The 8,485-nt window shown below is 36.0% G+C and overlaps 1 protein-coding gene across 2 annotated transcripts in view; it reads right to left on the reverse strand.

Annotated features, from left to right (window-relative positions):
- LOC145241994 (protocadherin gamma-A4-like) overlaps positions 1-8,485 on the reverse strand; it is a 290,561-nt gene that overhangs the window by 16,626 nt on the left and 265,450 nt on the right. The gene's annotated exons all lie outside the window — the stretch shown is intronic.

Raw genomic sequence — 8,485 nt, forward strand, 5'->3', positions numbered from 1 at the left:
TAACAATTTGTTTTAAATGTATGTATTTGCTGAAATCATATTGTTTAGCTTTGACATGCTGGTATATGTTTTGAAATTGACTTGTAAAATTATTTCTGGCCAGATTGTTATTCATCCCCTTTTCAAGTCCATTCTTATTACTGTGTTCATTTGTTTAAAACTTGTGTTTCGACCATTTCATGTCAGTATTTTAATTGTACTTCATACAGGCAATGTCCACAATATATTTTAATTCGAGATGATCATCTCACATTAAAAATCTAATATCAATTTGCTTGTTGGGTTAGTTTGTTGAATGCCATCATCCTAGCGAGTGTAAATTCCTACTTGTGAGATATCGGCCTGGGTATTTAGTAGTTGGAGGAATACACCCCTTGTTGAAAATACTAGCTATATACCACAATCTGTCTTCATCGTGGTTTGCGTGATTGGTGTTAGTCAATGGACATTATTGTATGTAGCATGATGATTTAGACGCAGAGTACTCTCCTCGCATGCACGAGACTTGGGCTTTAGTTTCCATATGTTCTACTGATAAACCCAAAAGTGGATAAAACTTTAGGACTTCTGGTCTGTGACTTACATGATTTGTGTAGACTGTGGCATTATCTGATTGTGTAAATAATTACATATATATATATATATATATATATATATATATATATATATATATATATATATATATATGTCCTTTTCTCTTCCTTACAACCTTTATCTCACAGAAGAGATGTTGCGAGTTTGTCTCTGATGTATCGTTATTTTCATGGAAAGTGTTCGAATGAGCTTCAATCTATGGTCCCCCCTCGCCAAACTTTCACAAGAAACACTCGTCTAGCTGTAAACACTATCAATAATTCCCTCCACTCTTTATCTGTGCCTAAACCTAAACGTAGATTCCATGAACAAAGCTTCTTTCTTAGAACTGCACGCCTGTGGAATTGTCTTCCGTTTTCCTGCTTTCCAGCTGACTACAATATGGTCGTCTTCAAGTCTAACGTAAATAAGTTCTTGATGAGCCGTTCCATATAAGTTATCAATTTTACCAAATTTTCATTACTAATGATTACTATAATGACCAATTTCTACTGTACACTCTTTAACCCTTATCCTTGAGTGGTCTCTTGGCCTTGATAATGTGGTGATGCCTATGTAAAAAAAAAAAAAAAAAAAAAATACCTACAGACACTAATGTTTCATCCTTCTGAAATCATTAGTGCAGGACGTTACGATTATTGCTAGTCATGGGATTCGAACCTAGCAATAAAGCCACTCTGTTCTCGATTTGCAAGGAACGTAATCCCTGAGCTACTGTCAACCGCAACGATATTCACGTGAACTAAAACATTTATAAAAGCATAAACGTTATTAAATGCCAATCTACAGTGATCAAGTTACTGGGTGGTCGCGATCTTGCACAAAGGCTAACTAACTGATTTTTCTTCCACAGGACAGTGCTCAACTGTTAAGAAACTTACTTCTTAAAGGAGTGGAAATAATTATAATTATAAATAATTTTTTTAATACCTACAGACACTAGTGTTTAATCCTTTCGGAATCATCAGTGAAGGAAATTATAATTGCCGCTGGTTGTAGGATTTGAACCCCACAACAAAGCCATGTCTGTTTCCATTAAAACTGAAGAAGGTTGCAGCTAGCAACTGAAATTGTTTGTTTTTTTAATCTGTATTCATGTACATCCATCAATAAGAAATAAAGATATATAAACATGCATCTATTTCTTTACAGCTATGTAAGGTGTCTGTATGGGGAATATATTAAAGCAAGGTTGCACAATCCTCAACAGCACATCTCCTGAACCTGTACTGATTGAGTTCAGTGGTACAGAGTTGTCTAGGGTGACTGATAAAAATACCAAGATAAGTAGAGAAAAACTAGTGTTATTTCAGACTTGTCCTTCTCCTAGACTCAACCAAGGCTCGAAAATCTAGTTTGCTCTACTATTTAATTAAAATATATAGTTGCCTTTTTCTCTTCCTGTCTATTTATCTGTCATCTTTTTTATGTTTGCACTGTGCAATGTATACTATAAGGTGACAAAAAAAACAAAAAAAAAACAAACGGGAACTTTTTAACACTCCAATAAAACCAAGGGTGATGGAAGGAAAATATTTTACTTATTTATTGAAACCTTAAAACATGCCATTTAAGAAACAATGATGGAATTTTCGTTTAAAAAAAAATACATCCTTTAAATTGTCCTTCTGGACGAATGGTTCTTAGAAATCTGCTGTTAAGATTGCTCATTGACTGCTGCGATATCGTGGATTCTCTGTTTTGACTCATCCAGAGTCTTAATTGAGTTGTGTAAGCTTTACTCTTTAGATAAGCCTACAAGAAAAAAAAATTACAAATGGTCTCCTAGGTTGCTAGATTTATCTGGTGACCTAGGAGACCAGGCAACATTACTGAATCTTAAGATCATACGATTTCCGTACAATTCTCATAGAGCCTTCAATGATTACTATGTAGTGTGTGATGTTGCTTCATTCTGTTGTAACCCGTGATCCATGGTTTCTAAAATGGCGAAATGTTTACTTGTTCAAGGTCACTATATCGCAGTGTTGCCAATTGCTCACATCTGGCAATACATACTTTAAAAATTCCCGCTTTTTGGGGTTACCCTGTATAATTATAAAGCAACATGACTTTAATGTGGTGTATAGCCAAAACAATTGAGATGAGCAAGAGTACTCAGTACTGCCCAGTTCAATTAATAATGTATAAATGTAAAACATAATGTTAACTGACTTTCTGTTCGTTCCTATTACTCTTCCTATTACTGTTATCTGCTATAATATCAATGAAACACTTCCTTGTATTTTTTATGAAGTGCTAATTGTCTTTTCTGTTGTGACATCAAGTCACAAAGAACAGTTGATGATGTGGATATGTCCAAAAAGTTAAAAGATTAAATGTGATACGATGAGTTTGGTGATATAATCTTACTTGATTATTTTAATCACGGAATAAAAATTAAAAAAAAAAAAATTGGAAGTCAGCACATTTTGGAGCTACAAAATATTGCTTAATTTTATTAAAGGAATGATTTAATTAGAAAGGTTATATTTTTTGTGTTTGAATAACACCTAGAGAAACATTTGTTTAATCGTGAATAACTTGAATTGTCAGCAATCATGATTTAGCATTAACACTTTTGATGAAACATTTTCACGTGCAATTTAACAGATCATCGGATTAGTTATTCCAAACGATTGCTTTAGATTAACGCAGATTACTAAATTGTGTTTGCAACTTGAAATGTTTATCATTCAGGTTGAATTGAAAACTAGAGAGAAAATCATTTGTTTTGGTTTTAACTGAATTGCCAACGGATAATTTTCAGGTCAGACTAAGAAAACAATCTATGTTGAATCACAAAAAATTATTTTAAGCATATTCAGCATTGACGATAATGCGAAGGCTGCTGCAAAGAAAGTGGGTTCCATCTACCGTGATAGAAAATTAACCAAACCTGAGAGTATTCTGTACCTCTAAAAAGCCACCATTCACCCATGAATGAAGTATTTTTGGAGATATTAGACAGGGTTCAAAAAATAGTCTTCAATCTAATAAGTCCTGCACTGTCAACTAAACTCCAACCCCTGTCCCATCACCATGATGTTGCATCCATGTGCCTGTTTTACAAGTATTTTAATGAAATGTGTTTTGATCAACTCATCACACTTATGCCCACTCAACGTACATATCCTCAACAAATCCATTTAGCAACAAAATTCTACCCCTTCACTGGAAATGTCGGGAAGTCTTCTACTCTAATAGCTTCCTCCTTCGGACTGCTAGACTTTGGAATTCCCTCCCTGTTACCTGCTTTATCGACTTTATTGACATGCAAAAGTTTAAATGTAATGTGTACCAACATCTTGATCATCTTGTCTAAATAGAGTCCCAAATAGTAGTCCTTTACATCCAAATGGCAATATGCCTTGTTTGGAGTGAAAATGACTTTAAAAAAAAATAAAGCATGTTTCGAATAAATTAACTGACGCGTAGAAAATTAACCAGAAGAGTTAGTCTGTCAGGGATTGAAGTTGGTAACCAATCGAAAACAGAAATTGTATAAAAGATAAAAGCCTGAAGTAACTTTCAGAGTATCACAACCAAACCAAAACTTAAAATCAGTAAAATTTCTCAACATGTCTTTTCTTCCCCAACAAATTAATTTTGAGTTTTTATTATTGTTACACACGTGTGTTGCAATAAATATTTAGTATGCCTATTTTTTTTTTTTTTTTTTTTTGACAATATATTAACTCATTAATGGTGAAAGAATATCTATGGTAGATGATTTATTGTATACGATTAGATGAACACAAGTTACTATTATATTCGTACTTGTGGGGAAAGTATCAGTTTAAACTTTTCGCACTATAAATTCAATTTGAACTTGGCAAAAAAAAAAAAACAACAAAAAAACATAACAACAGAAGCTGTGCGGAAACTATCTAAACGTTTAGAATTGATCTTGAAGTAAAATTGTGAATATTCAAACATTTGTTGAGTTTTGCATAAACCTCCATTGTTTGTTACTGTATCACCAATTTCTTTTACATAAACAATCATCTTACTAACCCATAACCTCAAGTTACTTTTGGCCTTGATATTTTAGTAAAAAGAAAACTTTGATGAGACTTCATATCAGCCCTATACATATATTAGAAAAATCAAAGATGGCATAAATATCATAAAATACGATTGCAACTATTCTTTGGATTTTTTTTGAATGTAAGTAATAATGCCCCCAATTTTTTTCTTTTCGTTTTTAAACTTAATGAGTTCTTATTCTCCTGATGAGTCAGGGCAGAAAATAGTCAGAAACTGACATATTAATTATATGATTGTTTCTGTGCTATGAAACAGGTGCTGTCAAGATATGAACATTTTAGCATGCTCAAAGAAATAAACGGTAAGATGAACAACATTGAGATTTGGAATATAGACGTTTTGTCATTTATTTGTATATGCTCTAGGGCTATATTTAACATACATTGAGCTTCATAAATAAAAGGATTGGTATAAATAAAGGGTGAAATATAATGAAATAAGCATATTTTCCCCATATATATACACACGGGGTGGAACGATAAAATTGTTGCCCTAGAAAAGATGGCATGATTCCATTTCTGCTTGATGAAAACTGATTTTTTTTTTAATTTGGTGTTGCAAACTAGTAGACGAGTTATGTACTAATCATAAGAAGGATAGGAGCCTGCTATCATGTCTGAAAGTGACACAATGTTCAACAAGCAAGATCGGAGATGCGCAGCTGTACAACTCATGCTCTCTAACAATTGAAGTTATGACAAAAAAAAACATTGCCAGCACCCTCAAAATATATAGCTAGATTGCCATGAATAACAGGTATGAGCCCAGGGTCATGAAAACAAAGTTTTTGGCCAGGGTTATGGTCTTTGGTGTGGTTTCAAGTGAAGGCCACATCATACCATGTCTCCTTCTCCAACATCAGGGGTCTTCGTTCTAACCTTCCAGAGGTTGAAACCCAATTACAGGAGACAAAACCAGACCTTTTATTTTTAAGTGAAACTGGCATTGGACAGGCTATTTCCCTAGATGATTTTGCAATTACAGGATACTCTAACTTAACTTCTAAATCTGACCCCCAAGATCGCCATGAGCATGGAATATGTGCCTATATTAAAGATAGCTTTCCATGTGGGAGGGACATCTCCAGGGAAGATCCTAACTTACCCTATATGTGCTTCCGGGTTGCTTTAGCTCACACTACTGCATTTATATTTACTCTCTATCGCCCCCACAACAGCGGAGTTACTATCTTTCGAAGCATATCTGAAAAAATTGACCAAGTCCTTTCTACTTATCCTTCGGCTAACATTTACGTATGTGGAGACTTCAATGTTCACAACGTCGAATGGTTGACCCACTCAAACAAGACCGATGATGAGGGGAGGTTCTGTCATGATTTCTCCATTGCCTATGACCTCACTCAGATTGTTCAGGAACCTACCCGTGTGCCCGATAATGACGGCCAGTATGCGAGCCTACTAGACCTTTTTCTCACAACTTGCCCAGAACTATGTTCAGTTTCTGTTCTGTCGCCTCTTGGATCTTCCGACCACTGTTGTATCAATTAAGATAAAAATGAAATGTAATAAGTCCCCAGATGTACCTCTTCATCGTACAGTATATCGATACACTAAGGCTGACTGGGATAGCTTCCGTACATTTATATCTGATCTACCTCTGCATTCCATGTTTAAAAAGGATGTGTCCTCTATAGTATTAGACCTGACTGAATGGTTAATTGTAGGTATTGACCTTTTCATACCCTCTAAAAAGTTTCAGCAAAAACCTAACAGCCAGCCATGGTTCTCTCCAGAATGTGCTGCTGCCATTGCGCACAGAAATCACTTTTTCCACTGCTTCAAACGTAATAGATGTATGGAAACTAAAGCCGTTTTCAGGACTGCCAGCAACCATTGTAAGAAAGTAATAAGGAACGCAAGAGAGTTGTATGCTCAATCTGTTAAGTCCAAAGTAGCTGAGCAGCGGCTTGGTTCCCACCAGTTTTGGCAAATAGCAAACAGAATCCTGAACAGAAGCGTGTGCTCCATCCCAACTATTATCAATGGACCTGAGGTAATCTCGTCAGCATCAGACAAAGCCAAACTCTTTGTCAAGAACTTTGCAGCTAATTCTACCCTTTGCGACCAAGACCACCAACCCCCAATATTTCCTCCTGTATCAGAAAACACGCTATGTGATATACGTATATCTGTACGTGATGTTGCGAAGCTAATCAAAAACCTTGATTCGAGTAAAGCAACTGGCCCTGATGGTATTCCAATCATAGTACTCAAAAAACTTCAACCTGAACTAGCGCCCATACTTACAAAACTGTTTAAACGTTGTCTTAAGGAGAATAGTTTCCGATCTCCCTGGAAAATCTCATCAGTATGCCCTGTATTTAAGAATTCAGGTGATCGCTCATCCCCCTCTCAGTACAGGCCAATAAGTCTCCTGTGCGTCATGAGTAAGTTGCTAGAATCTGTATTAAATACAGAAGTAATCAACCATCTCAACAAAAATAACCTTCTTAGTGACACTCAATATTGTTTCCGTTCTGCTAGATCTACAGCAGATGTCCTTACAGTTATATCGCATAGGATTAGCAAATCTCTCGACGGTGGCAATCTTTCTAGGGCAATTGCTCTTGACATATCTAAAGCCTTTGATAGGGTATGGCATAAAGGTTTACTTCATAAGATCGCTAGCTATGGTATAGCTGGAAAAGTCTTCTCAATTATTAAATCATTTCTTTCTGATAGGTTCATAAGAGTAGTAGTTGAGGGGCAAAAATCAGAAGCTCACAGTATTAATGCCGGTGTCCCTCAGGGATCCATCCTGGACCCAACTCTTTTCCTGATCTACATTAATGATCTTCCAAATCATATCCTTACATCATTTGTAGACATTTATGCTGACGACACTACCATTTATGGTACCACATCTAAGACAGTAAACGACCAAGTTCTCTCCAATTCTCTCTCCTCTGATCTTGAGCACGTAGTACAATGGGGAAAGGAGTGGCTCGTTACTTTTAATGCATCTAAAACCAAGCTTCTCTCTTTACATCATCAACATTCTAATCCACATTTGTCATCAATTGAAATGAATGGCTCTCGTCTTCAGGAGGCCTCAAGTTTTGACAAGCTTCTGGGCTTGACCATTACTCCTGATCTTAAATGGAACACGTACATCAAATCTGTTGCCAAGGCCGCTGGAAAAATGGTGGGATCTTTCTATCGATCCGGTAGATATCTCACTGCTGATGCTATTCTCTATCTATATAAGAGCCAGGTACGTCCAAGGATGGAATACTGTTGCCACATCTGGGCAGGAGCTGCTAGAAAGGACTTGTCCTGCCTTGATAGAGTTCAAAATAGACTTCGTAGCCTCGTAGGAGATGTCCTTTTCTCCTCCTTGTAACTTCTATCTCACAGAAGAGATGTTGCGAGTTTGTCTCTGATGTATCGTTATTTTCATGGAAAGTGTTCAACTGAGCTTCAATCTATGGTCCCCCCTCACCAAACTTTCACAAGAAACACTCGTCTAGCTGTAAACACTATCAATAATTTCCCCCACTCTTTATCTGTGCCTAAACCTAAACGTAGATTCCATGAACAAAGCTTCTTTCTTAGAACTGCACGCCTGTGGAATTGTCTTCCGTTTTCCTGCTTTCCGGCTGACTACAATATGGTTGTGTTCAAGTCTAAAGTAAATAAGTTCTTGATGAGCCGTTCCATATAAGTTATCAAATTTACCAAATTTTCATTACTAATGATTACTATATTGACCAATTTCTACTGTACACTCTTTAACCCTTATCCTTGAGTGGCCTCTGGGCCTTGATAATGTGGTGATGCCTTTGTAAAAAAAAAAAAAAAAAAAATGTACCTGGATGTAC

The sequence above is a fragment of the Euprymna scolopes genome, chromosome 21, assembly GCF_053919585.1.
Source record: "Euprymna scolopes isolate OS-2025 chromosome 21, ASM5391958v1, whole genome shotgun sequence".
Lineage (NCBI taxonomy): Eukaryota > Metazoa > Mollusca > Cephalopoda > Sepiida > Sepiolidae > Euprymna > Euprymna scolopes.